The following is a 23,710-nucleotide window of genomic DNA, read 5'->3' on the forward strand; positions in this document are numbered from 1 at the left end:
GCTTTGTCCACTGTTCCTTGCAAAGGTCACAAAGGACAGCACTGATCAAAGTTCAAGAGGGGTAATAAATTCTGAGTAAATAGTCATTCTAGATTGAAATCTGAAATCTAGGAAAAAGCACGAGAGCATGCTAAATACTGAAAAGAAGACTAGAGCAAGGATGCTACTGGGAGAATGTGTTTCTTCTCTGTGTCCACAGCTATATCTTCTAGGGAATGAAAAACCCAAATTATAGTCACAATGTGAATTTCATTTGATATTGGGTTTGGTCTGGAATAAAAACCTGAGAGGGAAAAAATTGTCTATGACATCCATGGACTGCTTTCATAAACATTCTTGTTAAAAAATAAAAAGGGAAAACTTCAACTGTGAAATCAAAAATACTTTTTAATTTAATTTTTATTTAGAAAATTAAATTTAACAGGGTGACATTGATCAGTAAGAGTACATAGGTTTCAGGATAAATATTACTATAGCATTTCAACTGTTGATTATGCTGTATACCCATCACCAAAAGTCAAATCATTTCCCATCCTTATATTTGTCCCTCTTTACACCCTTACCCCCTCCGCACATCTTCCTCCCCCAACCACTTCACTTTTATCTATGGCCATGAGTCTCTGGTGCTCTTGTTAAAAAGAGACGTGATTATGATCCAAGCATCCAGGAGCAGCTAAAAGATCTAAAATAGAGAAACAATTTGGACACTTACTTGACTATGACCACTGGAGAAGTGATGGTTTTCTAAGTGTATTACAAAGTAAACAGTTTCATTAAATTCATTGTTAATAAATATATTTCTCTATGCTTGTCTATGTCTAATTATTTGGACTCCAAATAATGCAAGTTCTGTGTTAGGGTTCATTGAAAATGGTCAGAAGATCACAATAAGGTGAATGTGTGGTTATGCTTACAAACACACATTTATTCTTTCCATAAACATACAAAAGCAAGCTTAACAGAGAAGAGAAAACTGAAGCATTCCCAGTTTTACTACGTAAACCACTGCAGTAGTAATAGATGGTTTAACTCAACATTCACTCCAACTTCATGCACGGCAGAAGCTGGAAACATTGAAAAAAGTAAAAAAAAAAAAATTTAAATCTTGACTCCTTTGAAGATGTGCATGAGCAAGATCCAGATTAAACTTGTCAAATGAGGAGAGAGACATTTGTTTCGCTGGTACACACAGCAGGCAGATCATGACTCCAGAGCCTATTTTGGACGAGCTTACTGATTTCCAGATTTTGGCCCAGGTGGTGTGCTTCTGAACCGACAGTGGAGGCAGTGCCTTCCTGATCCAGACTCACAATTAAGGGAATGTGCCTCTGGAATTAACAATAAGCCCAATGGCCTCCTGATTCCCCACTTCTTGATTATGCTGAAGTTCCAATTTCTTTGATAGGTGGGTTTGTCCTTTTGGCAGTAGTCCCTAGAGGGCTAGCTGGGGCCTGTTCTTCCAATCCTTCCAAAAATTTTATGAGCACACACCTGCCTTAAATCTCCTCTGCTTAAATTAGCTAAAGTGGATTCTCTTACATGGAGCCCAGTCCTGAAAGAAAGAACCCTGAACCACAACTTGACCCAGGAGGTAAATCATCAAAACCAGTAGCCTCTGCAGAAAACATTCTCTGAGTCTTATCTAAACACTACTTTGTGTGGTATTTTAAGGTTCTTTTTTTTTTTTACACTACTTTAATGACTCCTAAAAAAGGAACATAAAATTCCTTTTATGTCTCCTTGTCCTCTCTCCTCCTCCATTTTTAGTCAGCCTCCATTTCCTGGGTCATGGTAAGCTCCTTGAAGTAGATCTGTTAATGTAAGGGTCATAAAAACAAGACGTGCCTTGAAAACATTGTAAGGGTCCTGGGTGGAGCAGGTTGGATTCCAGAAATTCCACTTTTGCTTTATTAAAAATTATTTTGTTAGAAAACTTTGCATCTGAGAAACATCAAAATCTAGGATTCCATACTTAGAGTTAAGACAGAACACTTACAATAATATAGTCAGGCCTTCCAAAGATGGCTCAGAGAATGAGTCAGTTAGTTCTTTGCAATTTTTAATTCAACCACCATCTTTCACTATATGGAGAAAAATCATCATTGTCATCATCATAGCACCTACCTACTGAAAGCTTATGCTATGGAAAACTATATGCTAGATCAACAATTATTTCCAAACCTCACATCACCCCTGAAACATCATTTCTTTTCTCTGGATGACAAAATGGAGGCACAGAGAAAGTAAATTGCCCAGGGTTTTAACTCTGTTTAACACTAAATACAATCATCCCTCCAGTACATATATTCAATCCATCATTTAGTAAAACTTTTTTGAGCACTAACAAGGGGCCACGCAGCCCCTGAGCCCTGAGGTAACACAGAAGAGTAACAGTGAACAGGTTGGATACAGCTCCACAGCAAACTCCCTTCTCCAAACAGAAAAGGCAGCCCTGCCCACTGCCATCGCCCCGGAAATGTGACACAATCATTTCTGTTAAAGCACACCTTGCTCTGCTTCTGACCTTTTCATTGCTGCTATTCATGCCTAAGATTGCAACCCAGCACCGCCTCTTATATGTAACCATGAGCAAGTGATTTAAATTCTCTAAGCCTCATTTCCCTCTTCCTTAAAATGAACATAATAAAACCACTTACCCAGTGGGGAGTATTATAAGGACTGAACATAAAACTGTAAACAGAGCACTGCAGAAAGAGCTGGAAAACGCTGGAAGCTGCTAGTCACTCTGAAGAGGCAGACCGGCTGGTCTCAAGGACTGAGGGCGGCTCCCTGGACAAACTCACCCGGAAGCGAAAGCCCGGATACTGTGGCGAAGGCGTGGGCGATGGCAGCCGTGGAGTTGGTGTTGTCCGCTCTCAAGATGGGATACAAAATAGCCTTCTCACCTAGCCCGCTCACACAGCCACCTTGTAGCAGAGGCTCAGCAGAAGATTGGCTTCTCAGATGACCGGGAAAAACTTTTACAGAAAGATGGCCGGTTCCAGATCCAAAGGAAAATGCATAATACCAGAGAAGTCAGCAAGCTGCTGAGCATGGCGCCCCAGGAGCCCTGCCAGGTGGCTGATGCTAGGGGAAGCTCACTTTGAAGCCAAGTTCCCCTGTTACCTTCCAACCCCCCCCCCCCCCACCCCCCCCCCCCCCCGCCACCCAAATTGGAATGGTGAGCCCAGAGCTGTAACTCACTAAAACCAGATGTCACAGCGAAAGGCCATGGCACCACTCTGTGCGCCTGTGCTGAAATGAGGATCAGTGTCGTCAGTAACCATCAGGTAAAACAGATGGCCAAACAAATTTATGCCACCTTGATGAAGAGGATGACTAGTAGCTTCCATTCCTACCAAACAGATGAAATTCACAACCTCGCTTTCTCCACTGCCCAGTGGGGGCTGAACAGTCCCAAGCTTTCCATGTCCGAATCCCTCTCACCTAAGTGGTTCAGAATGAAGCGTACACATACACAAAGAGGTGGATTAAGGTCGGTTCAGGCCCTGGGCGCAGAAGAAAATATTAGGCCACTTAAAAAAAGAGAGACAAAGAAAACAAAAATACATGTTAGACATATTACTAAATAAATAAAAAATTATTAATGTTAAAATTGCACATATGGCCCTGGCCAGTTGGCTCAGCGGTAGAGCGTCGGCCTAGCGTGCGGAGGACCCAGGTTCGATTCCCGGCCAGGGCACACAGGAGAAGCGCCCATTTGCTTCTCCACCCCTCCGCCACGCTTTCCTCTCTGTCTCTCCCTTCCCCTCCCGCAGCCAAGGCTCCATTGGAGCAAAGATGGCCCGGGCGCTGGGGATGGCTCTGTGGCCTCTGCCTCAGGCGCTAGAGTGGCTCTGGTCGCAACATGGCGATGCCCAGGATGGGCAGAGCATCGCCCCCTGGTGGGCAGAGCCTCACCCCTGGTGGGCGTGCCGGGTGGATCCCAGTCGGGCGCATGCGGCAGTCTGTCTGACTGTCTTTCCCTGTTTCCAGCTTCAGAAAAATGAAAAAAAAAATTGCATATATGAAACCAAACTTTGTGTCATTAGAAAAAAGTGTAAAGTTGGGGTTTTGCAGGGCCCTTCAGAAGTCGTGGCACAGGGCACACACCTGGTGCGCTGCCCTTAAATCTGCCTCTGCATACACAGTTCCTGCTCTCCCCTCCTCTGTCCAAACAAAAGCTTTACCAACATGTCCAGGACAAGGAGGAGCCCCCCAAAGAGCTGCTTCCTGCTGCCCCTGTCCTCAGCCCTTTGGAAGCACTAAGATGACAGTGCGTGCTCGAGTCACAGAAGAGGACATTGTTAAGCTTTTCTATATGTGTTATGTGTGGGGCCCTGAAGTGAACTCAGCTGGTCCATCCTCTGGGGCACAGAGGTGGCCTTTGTGAAGAAGGACAATGCCATCACTGTATATAAGAAATATAACAACTGGTATCTGCATGGGCATCCGCTGAAATGCAACCTTCACACAAATGGGAACGTTATCACCTCAGACCAGCCCATCCTGGTACAGATATGTGATAGCCCCTCAGTCAAAAGGAGAGAGAGCTGCTTCTCAGGGTGAATTCTGCTACCTCACCTAACCCTCTTCCTGAAGTGAACCTTGACACCATCCTGAAGGGGCTCTCTGAGCCCTTAGAAGCCTCTTTGACCACATGGCCCACAGCATTCAAAACCAAACTTTGGAGAGTGAGGCAGCCATAATGAGGGGCAGAGGAGGATGGCTCTCTTTCCCAATGCAAAGCTTGTGACCACTGGGCCGTTAGACTGGAGGCAGCCGTTAGACACGGGAAGGGTGGCAGAAGAAGACAGCTTTTCTACTGTGTCTACTGTGTGCTCTTCTGTTTGTCAACATTTTCTGCAGTGTGTTTCCCTCCACTTCATCACCAAAGAAGGAGAAGAAGGAGAATGCTGGCACATAATAACCGTCAATATGTTAGTTATGGTTGTTATTACCATTGCTGCTATTATTACTTATCATCACACATAAGTACCCAGAGTAATTACTCAAGTATGAGAAATCTCAAGGTATGCTATTCACAGTAAGGGAAGGCCACAGAAATGGCTCATTTGTTTTCATCTGACTTGGTTAAAACTTTATTTTAAAGACACAAGTCAGTTCCTGACTCCCAGATTTGAGGTACTCTGGTTTGTTTTGATAATCCACACTGATTTCTATCTCTCCAAACTAGACATACTTCAGTACATTCCATTGGTCTTTCCAGAAGCAAGTCCTTTTGTAATAGAGGGCTTCTTTACGTCTGCTGTGCCACTCAAATCCCAACTTCAGTACTGAAAGATTTAGTCCCTTAACTGTTGCCCTCCAGGAACCTTCAGCTCTCAGCCCTTGGGACTTGCCCACAGCTGGATGAAGACAACCACCTCAACTGAAGTCTTACCTTTGTCCCAGTTCACCCTGCTTTCAGTGACTGGTTGATGCAGGGACATGAAAATCCAGCTTCCAAGACCTAACTGAGGACAACTCCAAAGGGTCATTCCTGCTGCGAGCTCCCCATGGGGTCAGCTACTCACAGTCCAGTTCTTCCACTGCTAACGCCTCTCTAGCAGGCTTTAATCCCAGGAGCATGTCGCAGGGGTCGTCAAACTTTTTATAAAAACCGCCCACTTTTGCAGTGCTGGTCAACCTGGTCCCTACCGTGCAACCAAACAGCGCCTCGATTGGCCCATCATGAAAGCTGAAACGCCCACTAGTGGGCGGTAGGGATCAGGTCTACCAGCACTGCAAAAGTGGGCGGTTTTTATAAAAAGTTTGACGACCCCTGAAAGAATCCCACCTGCAAAACCAAGTTGCTACATGTTGTAGATATAAACTCCCAGTTTGCTACATGTCAAAACAACACTCTTGCCTGACCTGTGGTGGCACAGTGGATAAAGCGTTGACCTGGAAATGCTGAGGTCGCCGGTTCGAAACCCTGGGCTTGCCTGGTCAAGGCACATATGGGAGTTGATGCTTCCAGCTTCTCCCCCACTTCTCTCTCTCTGTCTCTCGTCTCTCTCTCTCTGTTCCCCCCTCTCCTCTATAAAATGAATAAATAAAAAATAAAAAATAATAAAAAAAAAAAACAACACTCTACAGATACCAATCCCAACTCAATATTGTGGGCACCTCCCCAGCTTCTGTTTCTCCAACAGTAGTGTGGTCCTACTGGGTCCTATGCCTCAGGAGCCCTATCCTCTTCTATTTTATCATTGAAGGATTTCTAAAACAGTCTCACAAACTTGGTGTAAGAACTTTAGTACTGTCACTATGTCAGCTCCTTCCTTATAGTTTTTGTTTTCCCATTACTCAACCACAGGCTTGAGGTAGAACAGGTTCAAATAAAGTTCCTCCCAAAACCTTACCCTGGGCTCTTCTAAGGATTGGGCTTATGAAACCTGATTCCTACCTCACTTGGAGTCAGTCCTTCCTATGAGGCTCCTCAGCACTTTATGCAGATAGACCTCTGTGAGGCTCACAGAATCTCAGCTACAACACAGCAGATGCTCAGATGGCTTGCTCAATCCCTGCATTTACCATTAACTTTAATGTTGTTTTCTGGTAGGAGGGGAGCATAAATATTTGCCTTCTAAACAGAGAATAGTCAAATTCGCCCAATTTGTAGCTGTGATTTTTAAGAGACTGAATGATTTCTAGTTCCCTTTGAATCTCAAAGAATCATCTCAGCAGCAGAATTCACCCATGTGAAGATTAATTCAGGCCTATGTACAGTTTCTAGCTTCCCAATAAGGAGGGCATGGCATAAGTTTGCTTCACTATCCAGGGCAGGTACGACAGACATGTCTCTCTCCTCCTTGCACACACACACCTGGCTTTAGTTGTGTCTGCATCCTGCTCTCATCTCCACCAGAAAACTTGAGGAAGATTAATCCACAACACCGGGATGACTTCCCCTCATTCAGAAAGTCAGTGGAACTGCCACCTGGAGAGGAGAAAAGCAGAACAAATTGGGCAGCGTGGGTTTGTATGGACAAGGTTGGTTTACGTTTCAGCTGCTTCCATGGTCAGTCACTTCCGTGCCGTGCTGACAGCCATCCGCAGGGCCCCCACCGGAGTGAGCAGGTCCTTCTACCTTCTATCATGGTTCTCAGCCTAGGAGAGCAGGCATCGCATGGAGGAGAGTCTGAACCACATGCCAGGAAACTCCAGGCTCTCTCCCAGGAAAAAACTTATTACTTCTAAAGAAATCTTCCATCATATTTTTTTTAAACATTGGTCAAATTTTAATTTAAAGGAATTTATCAAATGGATATTTTATGCATTTAATAAGTGTATCAGCTAGAAAATGGTTCTCATAATTATAGTACATATCAATAAAAGGATGGTTTTAGTTCAGAAAAAAAGAAGATAAATTGACAAGAGAAAGAACTACCATGTATTAATGTATTTTAACAAATGAGTTAAATGGCTCTCCTTTTTTTTTTTTTTCAGAGACAGAGAGAGAGTCAGAGAGAGAAATAGACAGGGACAGACAGACAGGAACAGAGAGATGAGAAGCACCAATCATTAGTTTTTCGTTGCGCATTGCGACACCTTAGTTGTTCATTGATTGCTTTCTCATATGTGCCTTGACCGTGGGCCTTCAGCAAACCAAGTAACCCCTTGCTCGAGCCAGTGACTTTGGGTCCAAGCTGGTGAACTTTTTGCTCAAATCAAATGAGCCCGCGCTCAAGCTGGCGACCTCGAGGTCTTGAACCTGGGTCCTTCTGCATCCCAGTCCAATGCTCTATCCACTGCACCACCATCTGGTCAGGTCACTATCCTATTATTAACAATGATAATAGTCATAGCTACTATTTATTGAGTACTATGTACCAGGGATTGTGCTAAATTGCTTACATGACCTTATTTAATCCTAATAACTAAACTAATGAAGGTGTTGTATGCCGGTTTATAGAAAAGGAAATGGAGCTTGCGGGGATGAAGTAGATTGCCCCAGCTTACACAGCTAGAAAGTAGTAGGAAAGGGTTCCAGTAAAAGATTCTCTGACGCTGCCTTTAACCTCCCTCCTTGGCCACTGGTTGCTTTTCACACCTTTGTGACAAAAAACAAGATAGGCATCCTGCTCTCAGCCATGTTTTCTCCTTCCTCTGTCATTAACCATAATCTGTGCTAAGGCCTCCCAATCTCAGAACAGGGACTACTTGGCTCAATTCCCAAGGCCTCATCTGAAGACTCTCACCCTATGAGCCTGGCTTCTTCACAGGTAAGGCGCTGAGCTGGTCAAATGCACAGTTCCTTTTCCTTGCATTCAAGGCCTCTTCAACCTGTACACACTTCTCAGATGTTACAGGCCTAACAATAGTTTACAATAAAGCCCAATGCAGTTTTCAATAGAGCTGAGATCATCTTAAATTGAGGACAAACTCTAACTGAAGGGCTTACTTGAATGTTTTTATCTTCTTAGATACACAGTAAACACTGAGTGATTTGCACGGCATTTCTGAACAACTGCAGGTATTTTGCTCTTAATTGGAAAAGGACTGTCTAAGCACAGATCACCTCCATTCGGAAGTGACCGTTCCTTTCTTGTACCTCTGGTCCAGGAGCTTGGCTCACCAGCCTCCCCAGGTAGAAAGCAAATTGAGAATAGATTTGCTTTGTTAATATTCTGTCCAAGGAAGCCCTTTACACATAGGAAGTTCTCAAAAAAAAAACTGAGTTGAATTTTAGCTTTTTCTCATATGGAAATAAAGTATGGACAAAAACCTTCCTTCTGGAGTGACCAAGTCACCCTGGTTTGCCAGAGACTTTCGTGGTTTGGGCACTGAAAGTCTCATGTGTTTAGAACTCCCTCAGTTTGAAGTAAATCTGAACAGTTAGTCACCCTATCATCCTCTCTGGCATATGTACACCTACTTTAAGGGCAGCCCTCCACATCAGTCTGAGGGATTACTCTGAGGGAAAAAACAAGATTATCATCCATACACATTTGGACTTTTCCAAAACAGGAAATGGAATCTAACATGACAGGTATAGAAACGTAATTAGCTACAAAATAAATTTGAAAAGATTTTTAGCCCAAAAGATATTTCTCTTCTTTTTCTTTTTTAAAGAGCCTGATTGTTAGATCCACACTACTGAAAGGTACAGTGGGTGGGCTGAAATGACGGCATAGAGAAGCGAGGCCCTCCACATGTACTGTCGCCCCTCAGAACACCAATGTATGTGAACTACACTGCACCTGTGTCATTTTAGCAGCATACTGTGCACATGTTTAAAAAAAATCCATTTTTCTTAAGAGCCAAAGGGTTAAGGAGAGGTCGCAGGCACAATTGGAGAGCCTAAAAGCCAGATGTTATTTTTGAGAGACTATAATAGCCTGGTGATCAGTTCAAGAAAATCACAGTCATTCAAGATGATGTCTTACATGTACTAGCTTCTCTGTAAAATGAATTTACCTTTTCATTATTATTTACTGAGTGAGCCAGTATTTCATTTGTATGGATTTTATCCAGCAACTAGGGAGAAAAAAACACAGGGAATCTAATAAAAAGATGAAGCTGCTCTACAATATTTTGAGTCTGTATTCTGCCTTTTGAGGTCACGTTTCTGTCTTTTTTTATGATGTTCATTTTAGAAAATGAAAAAAATGTACACATATGGAGAGTTATGCATTCTACGTATTCCAATTGACAGCAAATTCAACCTGACAAGTATGGAGACGCACCTGCCAAGAATGACAGCGACAGAGGAGTGGCAAGAATGAAATCACAACCTCACCACACGTTGGTTTCTTTGGTTTATCGTTTGGGTAATAATATAGAATCTTGTCTGCTTGGTACAAACATTTCGGTTCTAACATTTCAGGATGGTTGGTGGGAACATAATACCGTTAGATTTGACGTGTTGTGCCATTTTTGATGTGAAAAGCTGAAACTTTAGAAAGTATGTATATAATCATTAACAAGTCCACTCTTCTTGAAAGGGGCTTTCACTATACTCCTAAACTTTCCATTTCTCATTTTTCACTGTTAAGTCCTGGGATGTAGGGAGCTTCATAATTAAACATCATCTTTATATATCATTGCATTGTGCTGCCATCCAGGTCAGAGTTTGTTAAAAAGTCTTTAAAAGTTAAAATTTCTAATTCAATGATTTTTTCAACCTGTGTGCCCCAACTGGTTACAGAGCCACTACAAAAGGTCTGTCAGTCTATTTTGGATTTTCCTAATTAATAAATACAAAAAAAAATCTAGTTATTGAAAGCAGCCCAAGTGTTTATTAGCAGGTGAATAGATAAGCAAAATGTGGTTTATACATTCAATGGAATATTATCCTGTCTTGAAAAGGAAAGAAATTCTGACACCTGTTACATGAATAGACTTTGAAAACATTATGCTAAGTGAAAGTGAAGTAAACCAATCACAAAATATGAATACCGTATGATTCCACAAAATGAGGTAATTAGAATAGTGAAATTCATAAAGACAAAAAGTAGAATGTTGGTTGTCAGAGACTAAAAGGAGGGAAAATAAGGAGTTTTGTTTTATGAGTATAGAGTTTTCTTTTTACAAGATGAAAAAAGTTATGGAGATGGAGGATGGTGATGGTTACATTTATTATGACTATTTGAAAACACTGAATTGTACACTTAAAATGGTTAAGATGGTACATTTTATGTTATGTGTATTTCACCACAATTTAAAAACTGGAAGGAAAAATATATATAGCTACTACAATATAAGGGTTCTTAAATTTTTCAACACAAAAACAGAGTCCTCATATTCAAAAGGTTGGGAACCACCAATCTAGTGGGAAAAGTGTGGGTGGGAAATGTAGCACCTGGGGTTTTATCCCATCTCAGACACTACTTATAGAAGCTTAAACAAATCATTTGTCTTCTCAGTGTCTAGGTCTCGACATCAAATAAATGAGGACAAGTGAAGGGAAGCTCACTCAGAGTTTAAAAGTAGCCTTCAAAGGAAACAGTTATGACTTATCCAGCTTCCTAACCCATAGCTACTAACCATGACCAAAGGTATCAAATTAACAATATTCTTTTGCTCAAATAAATACCAACTCCACCTAAAACCATAATTATGAATCCCAGATTCACTGATTAGGATTATCTCTTTCAGTCCTATCTCTGACTGTCAATACTTGACACATTGTGGTTCCCTAATTCTTCAGCTGTTTGTGAGCAATGGAAAGCTTACTTGTCAAATGACATTGCTTACTGCATCCAAATACATGAAACGGTATTCCTTTGTAATCCATGAACTATCTGAGCGTCTGTCTCACCCACATCTAGAGCCATGGAGGCAGTCCTGAACCTTATGGGTCCGTCAGGAAAAAGCCCACAACCAGTCAGCACTCGCAACCTGCTGCAGTAGAGATGAAATCTGGGTCATATGTCACTGGGGTGGGGAGATGGGACAGGTGTTGGCTTCTTTTCCAAACCAGCTATTACAAAATACCCAGGCTCATACAGTTGTTTCTGATTTCCCCTAATTTTGAGAACACGGGGTGAATCCTAAATCTTAGCTTGAGCTAAAACTAAAAATTCAAACTAAAATCAATAGTAAAACCTGCAGTAATTCTGAACAATAGCAGTCTTTGCAGCAACATAGCACCTGTCTACTTTAATTTAAAGATAAGCTTCAGAAATTCAATACTAAAAACCTATTTGAAACCACAGTTCTGTGGCCCATCTTGATGGATATAAAATAACATTATTGTTTGTATGAAATAAAATTATAGAGAAAAAATGGAATAGAAAGTTATATTTTTAAGACAAAGTGATTGATTATAACTACAAGGAATGCTTATATGCACACTAGTAAAGATAAATTATTTTAAATAAAAAATAGTGTAATATTATTTTGATAAATTTGTTTAAGTTTGGAAGGAAATTAGAATGGAAGAAAAGAGGTGCAGAAAGAGTCAATACAACTTAAATGGAACCAGTTTTAATCAAGGGACCTGGGACAGTGGCCTATAAAAAGCTCCCTTAGAAACCTCTGACATGCAGAAAAGAAAAGAAGGAAGGAAAGAAAGAAAGAAAGAAAGAGAATGAAAGAAAGAAAGAAAGAAAGAAAGAAAAGAAAAGAAAGAAAGAAAGAAAGAAAGAAAGAAAGAAAGAAAGAAAGAAAGAAAGAAAGAAAGAAAGAAACCACTGACATCCTCAGGGTCAAATGTTCCTAATTCAGTGCCATCTCATTCTCTGAATCCAGTGGGTGCCATTCTAGTCCATGCTCCACCATCATCTTTATCTTTACTATTCCTCACTCTGACCAGATCAGAAGCTGCAAGTTTTTGGAGAAGTAAATGTGCATCTCCACTGGAACTCAATAACCCTCCCCTCACAAATGTTTGTACCAATAGTATTATCTATCAGAGACAGAGGGGCACAAAGCCAATCAAGACAGAAGGATCTCGGCTATATGGTAATGCTGACCTTCTTGGAGCAACGTGCTCTCTTTAGCTTCTACACATGTCTAATCACTAGGGAGTTGTCTAGCTACACGAATTTTTCACATTTGTCAGCTAAATCAGCTCTCCAAATGCACAATGCAGCACTTAGAAACATTATGTGAATTTATTAAATTCTCTGGAGGACTTTGGGTCCATAAAGCAGTAAATTGATTACAGGGAACCGAGGCCATAATATTTTCATCAGCAACAAAAGCAGTCATGGTCCCATATTGTCCATGGCATGTGAAGAGAAACTGTTCCTCACTTCACTTCAGCGGGCAGGCTGAGAATCGCACAGCAGAAGAGGAGGGAGCTCTGGAATGCGCTAACGTACCCCATTGTTTAATCAGTTTCTTGCAGAATGCCAGCTTTCCAATGCACCAATTATAAGGAAACATGTGAAAACTATAAATGTCCTCTTTCTACTCTGGATTTGTCTATGAATGCTTCCAGAATTAGCCTGTGAAGTCATCTGCTCACTGACTTTACCATGAAATTGCCTATTGACACTGCTATCTAAATGAGGAGCATTAGTAGCAAGCCAAGAGGAGAGAGGATGGGCTGATGTGGATGACATGATTTTGAAACTAAAAATTGTTATTTATGATCTTTGACCATGTGACTGACTACTGATACCCCCTCCAAAGAAAGAAAGGACAAACATATTCTAGGGTGGCCAATATGCCAGGAATTAGGGGCTTTCCCATAAGTTATTCTATTTCAAGCATCACAACAACCGTATGAGCTAGGGATTTTAATTCCTGTTTTTAAGTGAGAAAACCAAGGCTTAAGGTAGTTAAACAAATTACCTCATATCACAGAGATAATATGCAGTTCATTTGGGATCTAAATCAGGACTGTATTTCCAAAGATATTCTTGTTCTGTGACTCTACTTCGAAATACTTGCTGCTCATTCCTTCTAAAAGCTTTGATGCTTGCACAAGGTAACTGGACATCTTTCCGCTGCTGCATGGGGCAACTTTCACCACCATCTTGAATTTTTCTGGATGATGAGGAGAGGGTGTACCTGGGGTCAGTCTTGTTAGTGTCTCCGCACCAGAGGTGTTGTTTTAGAGCCTCCTCCTAGAATATGGCTTTGACATTTCTCTGTGTCTTTGAAACTTCTGCAGGCACCCTGGGAAAGAATGCAATTATAAAATTCAGGTATGGCCTGACCTGTGGTGGCGCAGTGGATAAAGCATCGACTTGGAAATGCTGAGGTCGCCAGTTCAAAACCCTGGGCTTGCCTGGTCAAGGCACATATGGGAGTTGATGCTTCCTGCTCCTCCCCCCCTCCTCTCTCTCTCTCTCCTTTCTAAAATGAATAAAAAATAAAAACAAAACAAACAAACAAAAAAAAAAGAAAGCTAAAATTTCGGCCTGACCTGTGGTGGCGCAGTGCATAAAGCGTCGACCTGGAATACTGAGGTTGCCGGTTCAAAACCCTGGGCTTGCCTGGTCAAGGCACATATGGGAGTTGAAGTTTCCTGCTCCTCCCCCTTCTCTCTCTCTCTCTCTCTCTCTCTCTCCCCCCACCTAAAATGAATAAATAAATAAAAATAATTTTTATAAAATTCAGGTATGATGGGTAGTAATAGCTTTTAAATCCATCACTATATTTTAATAAACATCTAAAATGACTGTACTTCTTTCTTCTGTGTTAAAGGGTGGTAGTACAAGGGGCATAATCAGTGAGTCAGCAATTCTTACTTTTCTGTAGCCTCCAGACCAGACACGGTCTATGTAGGAGGGCAGCAGGGACCTTTGCTGCAGAGCAAAACATGGATTTATAGAGTATTGACTCCTCCCTTCTCACCACAGCCCTTGCACCAAGACCCGTAGCTGTGATGGAGAAGTATCGGGGACTTCATGAGGCCTGAAAACAGCTGGGTTAAAGGTTAACATAGAAGGAAGCATTCTGTTTTATTCAGTTGTGGATTCCCATGCTTGGCAGGCTGCCTGGTACACAGTAGACCCCAATAACTGTTTATTAAATTCAAATAAAATATTAAGACAGCTCAGCAGTTTGTCAAGTTATATGAATCAGAATATTAAAAGAATACCCTGGCTGGTTGGGTTAGCCATAGAGCATCGGCCCAGCGTGTGAAAGTCCTGGATTCAATTCCCCATCAGGGCACACAAGAGAAACACTTATCTGCTTCTCCACCCTTCCCCCCTCTCTCTAACCCCCTTCCTGTAACCATGGCTCATTAGAGCAACTTGGCCCTGGGAGCTGAGGAAGGCACCATGGCCTCACCTTAGGTGCTAAAAATAGCTCGGTTGCCAAGCAATGGAGCAACCACCCCAGATGGGTAGAGCATCGTCCCATAGGGGGCTTGCCGGGTAGATGCTAGTTGGGGCTCATGTGGGAGTCTGTCTCTCTGCCTCCCTGCTTCTCACTTATTTTTAAAAAATTATTTAATAAAAAAAGAATTACTCTATGAGTTAGTTTTAATTGTAGTAATTTGCAAGCATAATTATATTTTATAGGTGGCAACTCACAAAGCTAAATCCAGCACTTCCCAGTTCATCAAGCAACTCTTGATCCTGCAGCAAAAACAAACAAACAAAAAACAACTATCCATTTTATCCCACTTTTTCTGAGATATGCCCATCCAGAATGGTCTTTAAAAAGTGGAATTATCTAGACCAAACCAGGGCATATAATCAAAAACGATTAGCCATTGGGTTTTTTGTGTGTGTGTATTTCTTCCCCATACTATTGAGTGCAGTTGTCTGAATTGGAAAAATTGTATCTCCCTCTGACATTTTTACTTATGGGAAGGGGAATCTTGGCTTATTTTTTCCCCTATTGCTTCTCTGATGCTAAAAAAAAAATCCTATTAATTGTTCAGAAACTAATCTAATTCATTTCAAGATTAGTTTGTCTTCCTTTACACAGTTTCAACCCAAAAGCCTCAATTGCTATGTGAAATAGCACCATCTACTGGCAGAATTTTCACATTTCACCCTCATGTTTTCGGCCCTGAAATCCATTTAAAATTGCTGAACTCGCTCCCTTTGGGAAACTTTGACAAATAACCTCATAAGAGAACCAATTAGAAAAGACTGCAAACAATAAAGTTCTTACTCTATCTTATCCTTATGGAAACTACTACCTGCTCACAATATTTGTTTTTTTAAAAAAAGGAAAATATCAGATCTCTACCTTATTCTTGGACCATAAAATTATAAAAGATGGAAGTTTCCTTCAAGTGTTTCACCAATATCAGATGGATTCAAACCAAGCATTTCATGTCTTTGTGTTAAATGAGTTCACAGTCCTAGTCCATGTGTAGTAAATTTATTTCTTACAAAACACTAAAACTAGCTTTAATGATAATTATGTTGTTGGGGGGGTTTTTTCACTGTAAAGTTTTACTTATTTCTGATCAAAGCAGTCATTCAACAAATATTTACTTATCACCCACAGTGAACAACATGGATCTTATTTCTGCCCACATAAAGATCATAGCCTAAAGGAAGGAGTAGACAACTCGCACATCATAAATTTTATAACGGGGAAAATTGGGGATTGTAGCACTACAGAGCAAGGGACCGTAACATAGTGAAGAAGGGTTCAAGGACAACCTTATAGCATGTACTGTTGTTGGTACTCAACCCAGATCTCTCTTTTTGTGTGTGTGTGTGTGTGTGTGTGTGTATTTTTCTGAAGCTGGAAACGGGGAGAGACAGTCAGACAGACTCCCGCATGCGCCCAACCGGGATCCACCCGGCATGCCCACCAGGGGCGATGCTCTGCCCACCAGGGGGCGATGCTCTGCCCCTCCGGGGCGTCGCTCTGCCGCGACCAGAGCCACTCTAGCACCTGGGGCAGAGGCCAAGGAGTCATCCCCAGCGCCCAGGCCATCTTTGCTCCAATGGAGCCTTGGCTGCAGGAGGGGAAGAGAGAGAGAAGAAGGAGGGGAGGGTGGAGAAGCAAATGGGCGCCTCTCCTATGTGCCCTGGCCGGGAATCGAACCCGGGTCCCCCGCATGCCAGGCCGACGCTCTACCACTGAGCCAACCAGCCAGGGCCAACCCAGATCTCTCAATCCACGCTGAAAGTCACTTGCAGCTTCAATAGATAGTTTCTAGTCACACTGATGGTTTTCCACATCAAGTATCTGTGTCTCCACAAAACAGGCCAGCTGGGAGTGCCTGGGAATTAACACCCTCAAAGCAACACTCAACCAGTGAGGGAAGAGAGTTGGTGGACAAATACCCCAGCTTCCTAGCCCCTCAATAGATCATTCTGAAGCCTATTCCACTCGGGCTCTTAAGAGGTCCCAATGGAACATATGTAATTAATATGTTGATAGCACTGTTGGGATTTCAATAGGTTCAATAAATAAATCCATCTTTCCCAAAAATGCTGTATGATATTAAGAAATAAGACCAGCCTGACCAGGTGGTGGCGCAGTGGATAGAGCGTCAGACTGGGATGTGAAAGGACCCAGGTTCGAGACCCCGAGGTCGCCAGCTTGAGCGCGGGCTCATCTGGCTTGAGCAAAGAGCTCACCAGCTTGGACCCAAGGTCGCTGGCTCCAGCAGGGGGTTACTTGTTCTGCTGAAAGCCCGTGGTCAAGGCACATGTGAGAAAGCAATCAATGAACAACTAAGAAGTCGCAACGCGCAACGAGAAACTGATGATTGATGCTTCTCATCTCTCTCCGTTCCTGTCTATCCCTGTCTATCTCTGCCTCTGTAAAAATAAAAAGAAATAAGACCAAAGAATAAGACTGAATATCAGATTGTTAATATTGAAGTATGTGGCTCATATCTTGAGGTAAATGGATTCTGTTATGCTCCATTTAAGAATTAAACTATAGTAGCCTCTCCCACCCCCATCCAGTTTCACTTTCTGTAGTTTTCAGTTACCAGGGTCAACCTTAGTCTAAAGATAATAAATGGAAAATCCCAAAAATAAACAATCCTGAAGTTTTAAATTGCACACCGTTCTGAGTAGTATGGTGAAATCTCATAGTCCTGATCCTTCCCACCCAAGACATGAACCACCCCTTAGTCCAGTATATCCGCACTCCTAAGTCATTTAGTAGCCATCTCTGTTATCAGATCAGTTATTAGAGACCACATTCACATAACTTTTTATTATACTATATTTGTTATAACTTCTATTTTACTATTATTACTTATTATATATACATATTATAGTAATATGTATTATTATTTATTATTGTTAATCTCTTATTGTGTTTAATTTAGAAATTAAACTTTATCATAGGTATATATAGAAAAAAACATAATATATCTGTGTACTATCTGTGGTTTCAGACATTCACTGGGGGTCTTGGAACATATCCTTAATGAATAAGGGGGGACTACTGTACTTATCTTCTGAGTCACAAGCACTACCAGAAGGGGGCAAACCTCTGGGAGACAGAGCCTGTCCCAGCTATCTTTATGGCAAGGAGGAGCAGAATAGAATGCAAGCTTCCTGCAGACAGCCTCATTCCCAAGAAAAAAGGGGAAAAGCTGAATCATATAGGAGCAGTTACTCCTTCCACATTTACCAATCAAATAAGTGACTTCTCCTTTGGAAAGAAACAAAAATGGCCAAAAGTATACTAGCAGAGCTCCCTTCTCATAGAACAAAACACCAACAAAGGGAAGAAGTGTCCCCACCACAACCACCAATGGTCCATCTCTTGTCAACAACACTTGAACATAGTTTAGCTCGTTCAGCGATTCCCCCACATCTCCGCTCAATATAGTAATAAAAACAAAAATCTGTTGGGTGGGAGGTTGAAGACAGTAAAGCAGGGATAAATGGTGATGGAAGGAGACTTGATTGGGGTGGCAAACACACAGTGCAATGTACAGATGATGCGTGATAGAACCCTACAACTGAAACCTATATAATTACATTAACCAATGTCCCTCCAGTAAATCCTATTTTAAAAAATATTTTAATTTTCACACTTTCAGTACTCTTTTCAAGTGATTTAGGTCCCCAATTAAGGCCTCAGTGACCAATTATATGAATAAACAATGATCACTAAATCAATGGTCTCCAAGAATTAATAAATGGATTTCAGTGAGGGGAGTACTAGTATTATCCCCACTACTCAGATCAAGAAACTGAGACTTGGGTTAAAAATTTTTCTGAAGGTCACATAGCTAGTAAGAGTGGAGCTAGGATTCAAACCTTGGTCAGTCTTATGAAAGAACGCATGCTCTTAAGCACTACCCTATGCTTCCCCCAAAATCATTAAGCTAACTGTATGTCTCAAATTAAGTCATTCACAGCCTGACCAGGCGGTGGTGCAGTGGATAGAGCATCAGACTGGGATGTGGAGGACTCAGGTTCGAGATCCTGAGGTCGCCAGCTTGAACGTGGGCTCATCTGGCTTGAGCAAAAAGCTCACCAGCTTGGACCAAGGCTGCTGGCTCAAGCAAGGGGTTACTCAGTCTGCTGAAGGCCCGCGGTCAAGGCACATACAAACAAACTCATAGACATAACCAACAGTGTTGGTTACCAGAGGGTAGGGGCATGGAGGAAGGTTGTAGAGGGTAAAGGGGTGAAATATATGGTGATGGAAGGGAATTTGACTTTGGGTGTTAAGCACACAATGCATTATACAGATGATATATTATAAAATTGTACACTTGAAATTTATATGATCTTATTAACTAACATCACCTCAATAAATTTAATAAAACAAAAAACATAGAAAAAATGTCATTCAATTAACTTTAAAATAGAAATGCCAACAGGACAATGAGATCTGAAACTAATTGATGAATAATGTAAATCGATTCTACTTTCATTTTTTAGACAAACTATTGCCAAGTATCTTCCAATCTGAAATTAATCCCAGTAATACCTCTGACATTTTGAGGTTCCATTTATCTGACATTTTGAGGCTCTGTTATCAATGAGATTCTCTTATTTAAGCAGTTTTGATTCTCTATAAACACCACTTGTGTTTATAGAGAATCAAACTATATATAATTCAGGAAAATGCTACAAATGGAACATATACAAAATTCACATTGCAATTACAGCTCTTTTGTACTGAATGCTGTAATTATTTTTTTATGTCTTTAAGTTCAAAGACGTCAATAATACTATATTCCCAGCTCCTAAAATAACTGAACTAGGGGTTCAAATAAGTGTTTATTTGAATGAATGAATATCTCTGAAGTGTTTGACTTACTGAAATAAGTTTCTCACGGGATTTTTCTCTTTGGGATATTTTCAAAGTTATATGAAGTGAACCCAAAGTTGATCCACTCAAGATAACTGACTTTCTTGTCAAGCTCTTTTTCTTAATGGAAATAGATTGTTGGACCAAGAGTAGCTCTAGCACCATATCTGAACCTATGAGGAACGTACATTATCCAGAACCCTTAAGCTTGATGTTTAATTCCACAACTCAGTGTGTCTTTGAGTTGTTTCTTCTTGAGGAGGGATGGGTCTGTACTGTTGCACTGTACTCAGAAACAAAACATTTTGGTACTTTTCAGAATTACGCACATGTGAAAAGGGTATGGATATATGCTTGTGTCCAAGTGGTAGGATATAGTAGATTGTGGTTGTTCTTCTAGTTTGCTCATTTGCCCTACAAGCATTCCTACATGACCTGTCGCTAAGGTAACGTATCCATGTCACTAAGGTTTCTTCTCCTCTGCCCCTCAACCACAGGGAATGATCACTATAGTCAAACTGGCTGATCATGTGCCCCATTCCTCTTCTCAGCTAATTGGTGTAAGGATAGGCATGGCACCCACATCAGGCCAGTCCTCCATTGAGGTCTGACTTCTGGCAATGATATTTCTTTAAACAAGAGAGAATAAAACCAAATGGAAATGAGAAAGACAGAAAGCAGGTCCTGGCAACGCTGGGTCCTGGAACTAGCTTTCACAGCCTTGGTTCTTACAGCAACTCCTCCAGTTCTGTGACATAATCCTTTTTCTTGCTTAAGCTACAGGGGGTCCTCAGGTTAAGACATAGTTCCATTCCTACAATGGTGATATAACCCAAATTTTGATGTAAGTCAAAACACACCCTACCCTAAGTCACTTACCTATCCTAACGTAATTGTAAAATCATAATCTAGACATAGAAAAACTAAGCCACAGAAAAAGAAAAAGGACATAAATATACTGTACTGTAGTAACAGACAAAATGACAAAAGATGAGTGTAAAAAAAGCCTTACTTTTATTCCTGTGGTTGGCTTGCACACTGGAAGGGGCATTGCAAGGTGGGAGAGTGACCTATTGGGAGGAAGCTGGAGAGGCAGGAGAACCCGCAGAAGGTGCGGGAGATACTGGGTCAGGGAAATCAGGATTGCCTAAGGATCATACAGGAGACACTGGAGATGATTCTACCTGTATTACAGGTGTTTTACCCAAGGAACAGCTGATGTAGAGGGTATAGGATCTGTTACAGGCCTCTCTACCTTCTTAAAGAATTGTTCCAGGCTAGTCTGGAAGGTTGATGACTTCTTCTTTTCCAGAATCTGCCTATAGCATTGCAAGGCATTCATAACAGCTCTGTAGACCTTACTGAATCTGTCATTGCTGGGGTCCTTCAGCCTGAAATTTTGTCAACTCATCTTCTACCATAGAAAAACCTCTGCCAAAACCTTGGTAGTAAATCTCTTGGATTCTGGGGTTTCTAACTCTTCCTCTTCAACCAGCTTCTTCTCCAACTGAATGAGGTCCTCAGCAGACAGCTCCTTGCCAAACAAAATACCAGTGCTAGTATTCAAACAGAATACTAGCACTTTTAACAGTCCAAATGGCATAGAGGACGCCAATTTCCACACTTATATGTTGAGTTACTGCTCATTCTTCCACCGTGCGCAACCAAACTAGTTTGCCCACATAGTTCATAAGTATGATGCTACTGGCATAAGCCAAAACAGTCATGTCTCAGTTTTTTAAGTTTTTATGGAAATGACTATCGTATACTTGAACTGTCATATGTCGAGATTGTCGTAACCCAAGGACTGACCCCCTGTACTTTGAAATAGGTTTCTGTTACCTGAGGCTAAAAGAGACCTAATGAACATACCAGGGCTTTGCCCTGGCCATATAAGGTAACTTCCCTTTATGACACTGATTCTATGGGGAAACATTTTCAAATCCAAACAGCCCAAAAAGCCCTCATAAAGTTTTTAAACACAATCTTTCTGACAAGTTGAAGATGAGTTGAACTCAATACATTCATAATGCTGACCACAAGATGGCACCTAAAGCATTCTTTCAAAGACTTCTCAACAAGACACTTGAGATCATTTTCAAATTCTAATGTCTTATTTGCACCCCACATAGATCCTGTTAGGTCGCAAAATCATTCTCTTCTAGTGGTTCTGTATATGTTCTGGAAGTTACAGAGTGCCTCAAAGAGCATCTTGTACTTAATGATCTTCAGTAGAAATCAAATCACTAAAATGTTAGACAAATATTAAAATGTAAGGTTTGGTCATTTCTTTCAGAATAACAGATCTCTGTGCAATGTGGTCAGAGAGTTTAGTCATATCAACATGCCATATGACCACTGAGACCACCAAACTCCTATTATCTTCCCATGATATTAGCCTGATTATCTGCCCTTTCTTCGTGGCCAAACACAGCTTTATATTATTTTTAAACTACTTTCCTTGTTGGCCACTTAGAATATGTTCCTGTCTTGTCTTTTTTTTTTTTTTTTTTTGTATTTTTCCGAAACTGGAAACCGGGAGGCAGTCAGACAGACTCCCGCATGCGCCCGACCGGGATCCACCCGGCACGCCCACCAGGGGGCGATGCTCTGCCCATCCCGGGGTCGCGACCAGAGCCACTCTAGCGCCTGGGGCAGAGGTCAAGGAGCCATCCCCAGCGCCCGGGCCATCTTTTGCTCCAATGGAGCCTCCGCTGCGGGAGGGGAAGAGAGAGACAGAGAGGAAGGAGAGGGGGAGGGGTGGAGAAGCAGATGGGCGCCTCTCCTGTATGCCCTGGCTGGGAATCGAACCCAGGACTTCCGCACACCAGGCCGATGCTCTACCACTGAGCCAACCGGCCAGGGCCTATGTTCCTGTCTTTAAACCAGATTTAGTGTCTGCCAATTGGTCCAAGAAGTCTTAAAGCCTGTCTTCAGTTTTCAGTTAGAGCCTACTACACATAGGTCAACACAAAGATATACTACATCTTACAGATTCTATCTTTGAGTTGTGTTTTAATATGAGTTCATGAAAATGCAGGGACGAAGCCTCTTGAATAAAATACAAGCATTCTACCGCTAGAATAAATGTTTGCAAACCCTCTTTAGGGTGAAAAGTCCTTCTACATTGCCCCTCTTTTGACAGTGAAACAACACTGTCGTGTGCTATATCTTGATCACAGCTTCTAATTTTCCTTTTTAACACTTAGCACAATTTGTAATTATATATTTCTATTTAACTATTCGCTTAATATTTTTCTCTCTCTGTCTACAATTACTATCTCCAGGAGGAAGGACCATATCTGTTTTGCACCATTATGTATTTAGCATTTATAAGAATGACTAACACTCAATAAATATTTATTGAATGAATAAAGAAATGAGAGTGTCACAATTCTAAGTCAATTTCCTGAATACAGAGAGTTACTAAAAAACAGATGCAACTGTTTATCAGAATACGATTTATGTCCTGATAAACAATGGCAGGTACACAGTACAGTACAGTTCCAGAGTCCAACCCAATCCAGGCTGGGAGGAAAGCTCACTCAGGAAGCCGAGGATCTGACCGGGCAGTGGTATCCCACCCCTTTCCACACACTCTCCTCTAGCTGAGGAAGAGGCTAAGTTTCTGGATCTGTCTCTGTCCCAGAGTTCTCCCTACCAGGGGTCTCGAACTCGTGGCCCATGGGCCGCATGCGGCCCGCCGAACAATTTTGTGCGGCCCGCAGACTAATCCACGAAGTTCAAAATATTTTGGATAAAATTAAGTAAGCCCGTGGATTAGTCTGCGGGCCGCACAAAATTGTTCGGCGGGCCGTATGCGGCCCGCGGGCCGCGAGTTTGAGACCCCTGCAACTAACTCTCTTGGTCATTGCTGGAACACATTTAACCTGATCCCCAGCCTTCCATAAAACTCTTCATAAATTAACATCTTTCTAATCATCCTTTCTTTCCTGATTTTTTTCTCCTAGTAATCACTGATTTCAGTTGATCTGAGTAAGATTTCCCAAACTTTTATTAACTGTTTAACCTCGCTCCAGCTTGTCTCCCAGCTAAAAAGAACTTTTTCTTTACAAATATGCAGATGTGCAGAAGT

General features: G+C 41.6%; 1 non-coding gene and 1 pseudogene across 1 annotated transcript; one reads left to right on the forward strand and one right to left on the reverse strand.

Annotated features, from left to right (window-relative positions):
* LOC136306615 (polymerase delta-interacting protein 3-like) overlaps nt 1–4,709 on the forward strand; it is a 75,797-nt pseudogene extending 71,088 nt beyond the window's left edge.
* A 17,695-nt stretch (nt 4,710–22,404) lies between these two features.
* Nucleotides 22,405–22,480, reverse strand: TRNAT-GGU (transfer RNA threonine (anticodon GGU)). Its single transcript has one exon. It is a non-coding gene; the product is annotated as a tRNA-Thr (tRNA).
* Nucleotides 22,481–23,710: the final 1,230 nt, after the last annotated feature.

Source organism: Saccopteryx bilineata, chromosome 5 (assembly GCF_036850765.1).
Source record: "Saccopteryx bilineata isolate mSacBil1 chromosome 5, mSacBil1_pri_phased_curated, whole genome shotgun sequence".
Classification (NCBI taxonomy): Eukaryota; Metazoa; Chordata; class Mammalia; order Chiroptera; family Emballonuridae; genus Saccopteryx; species Saccopteryx bilineata.